Genomic DNA, 6,473 nt, shown 5'->3' on the forward strand with positions numbered 1-6,473 from the left:
GAAGGCAGCCTAAAACAGATTAATCTAAAGTTGCACAGTGACTCATTTTGAGAGCCTCTTTTAGGACAAAAAAGTCATACATGTAGGATAAGTTCTCTTGGAATTTTAGATGGACTATGTGCTAGGTTTGAAGATGGAGCTCCCGACATAGATGTGAGCATAGCCTTGTTGATATTAAAGTATTGAATAAAGGTGTTATTGGGAAACCCCTTTAAATTTCAAGGACATTCTTCTTTTTGCAACTAAAGGGTGAGTTCACACGGCTCCCATTGACTTCAATGGTAGCTGCTCGCTTTTTTTTCCCGCTAGCTAGTAGCGGAAAATAGAAGCCAGATGACCCTTCTTGCAGCGGATTCTGCGGCTGAATCAGCCGCAGCGTCCGCAGCGCGGGGCTTCCTCCCGATTAGACCCATTCATTTGGACCTAATCCGTAGCGGAATGCCGCAATGGGATACCGGTGCACTGCATCCCGTCATGGCTAGCTGTGCGTAATGTTCACATGCGGAATGCAGATTACGCTATGTGAACATACCCGAAGGAAAACATGGCTGCTTTATTCCAAAACCCATAATACACCTGCCCACAGATACAGAGTGACATTGCAGCTAATCTCCATTCATTTCATGGATCCATATACAAGTGTGATGTTTTTCTGAAAGAAAGCAGACATGATTTCCGAATTTTGGAAAGCCCTCTTATGTTAACTCTGCAACAGGTTATGGACTCTAGATTTTAAGGACACGTTGATCCAGGGTTTTTATACTGACTGCCAGATTTGGAGTCGGGAAGGATTTTTTTCCCCTGAAATAGGGCAATTGGCATGAGCCTCATGGGGTTCTTTGCCTTCCTCTGGCTCAACACTGTAGGGATTGTAGGGTTATAGGTTGGACTTGATGGACTAATGTCTTTATCCAACCTCATCTACTATGTAACTATGTAACTATATAACTTACTGGATGATTTCAAAGGTAACAGTGGTGTTCAGGAGATAAAAGGTAGGTAATACCACCATAAAGTGCAGCTAATAGCTTATATACATATAGTATAATGAAAACTAAATGGCACAAAGAAATGTAATATTTGCATTAATTGCCCATTATCTATAATAGGAAATTCTCTGTTCCAATAAATAAGAGATCCTTCTGCAGACCCCCTCCCCATGAAATAAATCAGTACATTAAAATACTGAAAACTCAGCACAAACCATAAACCCATACGCAAATGAAAACAAGGCATTCATAATCAGAAAATACAAGTGGAAAGTGATAATTAGCAATTTATGCAGAACATAATTAGAAACAAATAGTTTATTAAGTGAAGAAAGTCAAACACAAGGTTCCAATTATTACCGGCAAACATTACGTAAATGAGAGTGCTGACTCTGTGACCGTCGCTTTTTAACTCTAGGTCGTTCTGGTTATTTTAGTTTCGACCTCATAATAATAAGGTAATAAAAATAATTAGGAAAAAAATAATAAAATAAAATAAAAACACCTTTGGCTGTGTATAAATTTGAATTATGTTGCATGGAAATTGTTCTGCGGTCTCCATGTTTTTATCTGTGTTTTTTATATACGCTATAAAGTCATCGCTGTACGTTTAAGTGATTTTCTCCAATTTTATGCTATAAATTCTTGCACTCTTTGATATGGTATGACTATCCCTTCCCCGATAGTTTAGTCTTGTACAAGCCAAGCAGCACAAGTGGCATGACAATGGGGGTCCAGATACACCGATGACTGACGGGGACATTAGGGAATACAATGTTACTATACTTGCTTGCAATCTTAGTATAGAGTCCAGGAGGCCAGATTGTAGGTCCATTAGATCAACATTGGTAGTGGATTTGGGAGAATTTTTTGACTGCTTTCTGAAACTATTCAACATTTTCACTTTTGGATGAATGCAACTTTTTGAACAATTATTATATAACTTATTGAATAAAATAGTCAGAAAACAGGAAATGTTCAGGTACATCATAATCCAGATCACTAACAACAAGTGACATCTGGTGAACTCCAAATTGTAATGGAATACGTAATGGATTGGAACAACAAGAGATACCAGAGTGCATGATAATCGGAAATAACAGAATAAAAAGGGAACATAATAGAATAAAACACTGATTTCAACATTGTACGGTCAATTGTAAAGGAAGAATAAGGGGTCGAATAAGTGGGAACTCATCCCAGATATCACAGATGTAGACAGTACGACAGGGTGAAGACACGTGATCGATAAATTCACGGGGACTAAACACTGTCAAAATGTATTCTTGTCAGCTATAGTGGCATTTATCAACTAGCTTATATGCCTCAAAAATCAGAAGAATCAATGGCTGCCATTTGGAATGCTACATGTATCCGTGTGCACTTATAAGGGACATACTGTAGCCCTAAAAGAAAGATAGGTATAGTGTGGTTCAAGTGTGGCTGCAGCAAATGGGGCATGGATGACCAAAAACATCCATGAAGGGTATTTCCCTAGCCTGGCACCCCCTAAAGCACACTGGGAAGTCCTCAGGGTATATATCATGAAGTTCTGCTGGAACTATATAGATTCTGTATAGGTTCCCATCAGGGTGACATGCCAACATCCTTCATCAGGTTGGTTTCCAGATCAGTCTCCCAACCAGACTGGCTATACAGATAGAAGGACAGGAGCCTAAACATAAGGTCATGACATACAAGAATAGAGATAGAAACTAAAACATTGCTCAGACATACAAGTGGACAGCATGTATCAGGTAAGGACACAGAAGCTGATGCATTGCTCAGACAGGGAGTGGCTAGAGAAGTAGCACTGACTAAATGGACACTTGAAAAAGGGATGACTGAGTTCCAAAACGCGTTGTGTACTGTGTTTTAAGGCTTGAATAAAGATCTTCTGAGGGTAAGCGCGGATCTATTTCTTTACCCCCTATTCTGGATATTGAATTGGGTGGATTGGTCCTGGTTTGCAAATCATTACGTTTTTATACGGTGATCCTGCTGCTACTGGATCCCTCTCTACATTGTCTTTTGTATGGTAATATTTACACCATATCAAAGGTGATTACTGATTTGTCTCTTTGCTTTGAGCTTTTAGCTTTAAGGGATAATGCACTAGGTGCCGCGCGGTGCTTTTCTGTTTATTTTTTCTGGCTAGAGAAGTAGACTCTTATACATACAGAGAGGCATTGATTGGAGGAAGGAAACTTGCAGGTTATCCTTAAAGAAAGAAGAGTGCACACAAAGGTAACTAGGTGGCTAGGTCGGCAGGGAAAGATAATATTAAGGCAAATAAAGAGTGCCAGCATTAAAAATATATATCTGATAACCCAGTGCCCGTTCGACCAGCTCAGGTTACTAATATGTTTTGGGCCAAGTTTGGTACAACCACACCTCTATTTATTATACTTTGGGGGGTCTCAGGAGACTCCAGAGTATAATGTGGCCATTTTAGTTCACCTGGAACGAATCTCCATGTGTTCCGTAAAAAGATGGAATATTCAGGTGGAACCCAGCTCGATACGAAACGATTCTCCAATCTGTACCCAGTATCTATGATATCCCATGAATGTCTGATCGGAAATTCCTTGTCATATAAAGCCATTACTATTACAAAGGTAGAGTTTGACTATACAACAATCTGTTGTTTTAACTTCCCTTTTAATATTGTCTAGTCTCCATCATTTCATAGTGTTAAAATTTACCCCTCTAGGCCCACTTTCATTGTGGCGTGCCAGGGGGGCTTCCTGCTAGATTCCGAATCTGCTGCCTTGGAGCATCTGCTCTCTGCTGCTGCTGTCACTTGTGGAGTTCACTTTACTACTCTGCCTTTTGTTAATTTATTCATGTCTAAAGATTGCAGCTTCTGCTCACTCTCTCTTTCCCTCTCGCCTTCTTCAGCATTTATTGTGAAAAATGATAGTATTCCCCATGGCTGCTGTAACATTGTTGATATGTAAAGATATTCTAGGTCTGACAAGGCTGACTGCGATTCCTGGGCTCAGCTGTGAACACTTCAAAGCCATTTCTCTAGCTTGTGTGTGTGTTTAACCATGTCAACATGCTGTCATTATCAAAATTTAATTGAATATTTGCAGCTAGGTAATGAAAGATCGCAAAGGCTCCCGGTGACAGAGAAGGGAAATGATTAATGACAATGAGCACAGTCCTAACCTAAGATCTGACTACCTGGTGTCATAACACCTGTTGCTACCGGCTTTCTGGCACGTCCTGCTGGGAGATGTAGTTCAATAACCATGGCTCAACAGTTTTTATGATTGGAATGAGTATCCTGTACGCTTGCTCTGTGGTTCCAGATGTGGCCACCATTGCCTTAGCTTCAATTTATGTAAAGATTTCAACTTCAATGAGACCAATCAAATAAAATATTACTAGAGATGAGCGAACAGTAAAACGTTCGAGGTTCGATATTCGTTTCGAGTAGCCCCTCAATATTCGACTACTCGAATCGAATATCGAACCCTATTATAGTCTATGGGGGGAAAATGCTCGTTTCAGGGGTAGGCAACGTTCGATGAAATTATACTTACCAAGTCCACGAGTGAGGGTCGGGCTGGATCCTCCGAGCAGTCTTCTCCATGCAGCGTCCCCGCAGCGTCTTCCGGCTCTGAATTCATTCTGCCAGGCATCGGGCCTGGGCAGAGCCGACTGCGCATGCCTGCACTAGAAGCCTGGCAGAGCGAATGAAGAGCTGGAAGACGCCGTGGGGAAGCTGCACGGAGAAGACTTCTAAAGGTAGGAGAAGAAGCAGCGTTGATTGGCCGACTGTATAGCATTCGGCCAATCAATGCTGGTTCTGCATCGAACTTTTACATTCGAACAGCGAGTAGTACTCGATCGAGTACGAGTATTTCGAATACCATAGTATTCGATTGAATACCTACTCGATCGAGTACTACTCGCTCATCTCTAAACATTACATCATTCTAATAAATTTCATTCTAGAAAGGTTGGCCCTCCAATTTCCTTGAAGTGCTATTATTATACTTAGGGGTCTCTTGTATAATAAGTGGAGACTCGACTCCCTTGAGGCATCTATTTTGATTGTGCGCCCTGGAAGAGGCGAAGGGTCTACGTTGCGGAAATGCAGCTTTTTGTTGCAGATTTTGCTGTGGTTTTTTGAGCCTGAAATTGCTTGCTGCTTATTAGTTACAGAATACTAAAGAAGGAAGCTAATGGCTTTCTCCTTTACCATGTACAATAACTATATTTGTATCATGCAGATTCTGATACATTTGTAAGGGCATCCCCTTGAGTGGGCCAAACAAATTCATTGGCTGTGAGGATGTGTCCCTTGCCCCCCTGCTAGCATGCTGCAAAGCAAAACAAAACAAAAAAAGTAATAAAACAGTGAAAAGGGAACTTTCTTTTCAAAGTTATGAAAGGGGCATAAAATGTTTTAGAAATTGTAGTAGAATTTCAATCCCTCTTCCAATTGATCAAACACATTTTTTTTAATATGTTTTTGATAGAGATGAGCAAACAGTGAAATGTTCGAAGTTCGATTTGAGTAGCCACTCAATACTCAACTGTTTGATCGAACATCGAACCCCATTATAGTCTATGGGGAATAAATACTCGTTTAGGGGGAAACCACTATTTGACTCAGGAGAGTCACCAAGTCCACTATGACACCCCAGGAAATGATGCCAACACCCTGGAATGCAACTGGGACAGTAGGGGAAGCATGTCTGGGGGCATCTAACATGCCCAAGTCACTGTATTACGTTGGGATCCCTGTCAGCTTGCAATATGCAGGAGCTGACGTTTTCTCATAGGAATGCATTGCCAGCACTGCTACATCTCGGCATAGGAATGTATCGACAAGCGTTGATTGGCCGAATGCCATACAGAGTACAGCATTCAACCAACGCTGGTTCTGCCGGAGGAGGCGGAGTCTAAGATCGGTCCACAGCAGTCTCCATTCTGGTCCGATACTAGACTCCGCCTCCTCACAGACGAGCCTCTGGCAGAACCAGCGTTGATTGGCCGATTGCTGTACTCTGTATGGCATTCGGCCAATCAACGCTGGTCAATGCATTCCTATGGGAAAAAGTCAGCTCACACATATCGCAAGCTGACAGGGATCCCGACCAGATAGAGCCCCCAAGAGCTGTGTGAGTGGCATTACCTAAATAAAGGTAATCCCTAGCTAACCCTGCCTGTACATCTATCCCTGTCTCACAGTCACATAGTTCACAGTCTCATATGAACCGGATATTAAATCCACTGTTCGTATAAATTGGAGGTCACCTGATTTAGCCTGCCAATTACTTTTTCCGATTTTTTTCCGATGCCTCCGTTGTCGTAGTTCCTGTCCCACCTCCCCTGCACAGTTATTGGTGCAAAAAAAGTGTCAGGGAAGGTGGAAGGGGAATCAAATTTTTAGCAAGTTTGCCACCTGGTGTTCGACTCAAATCGAACATCTCGAACAGCCTGATATCCGATCGAACATGTACTCGA

This window comes from Leptodactylus fuscus, chromosome 5 (assembly GCF_031893055.1).
Source record: "Leptodactylus fuscus isolate aLepFus1 chromosome 5, aLepFus1.hap2, whole genome shotgun sequence".
NCBI lineage: Eukaryota > Metazoa > Chordata > Amphibia > Anura > Leptodactylidae > Leptodactylus > Leptodactylus fuscus.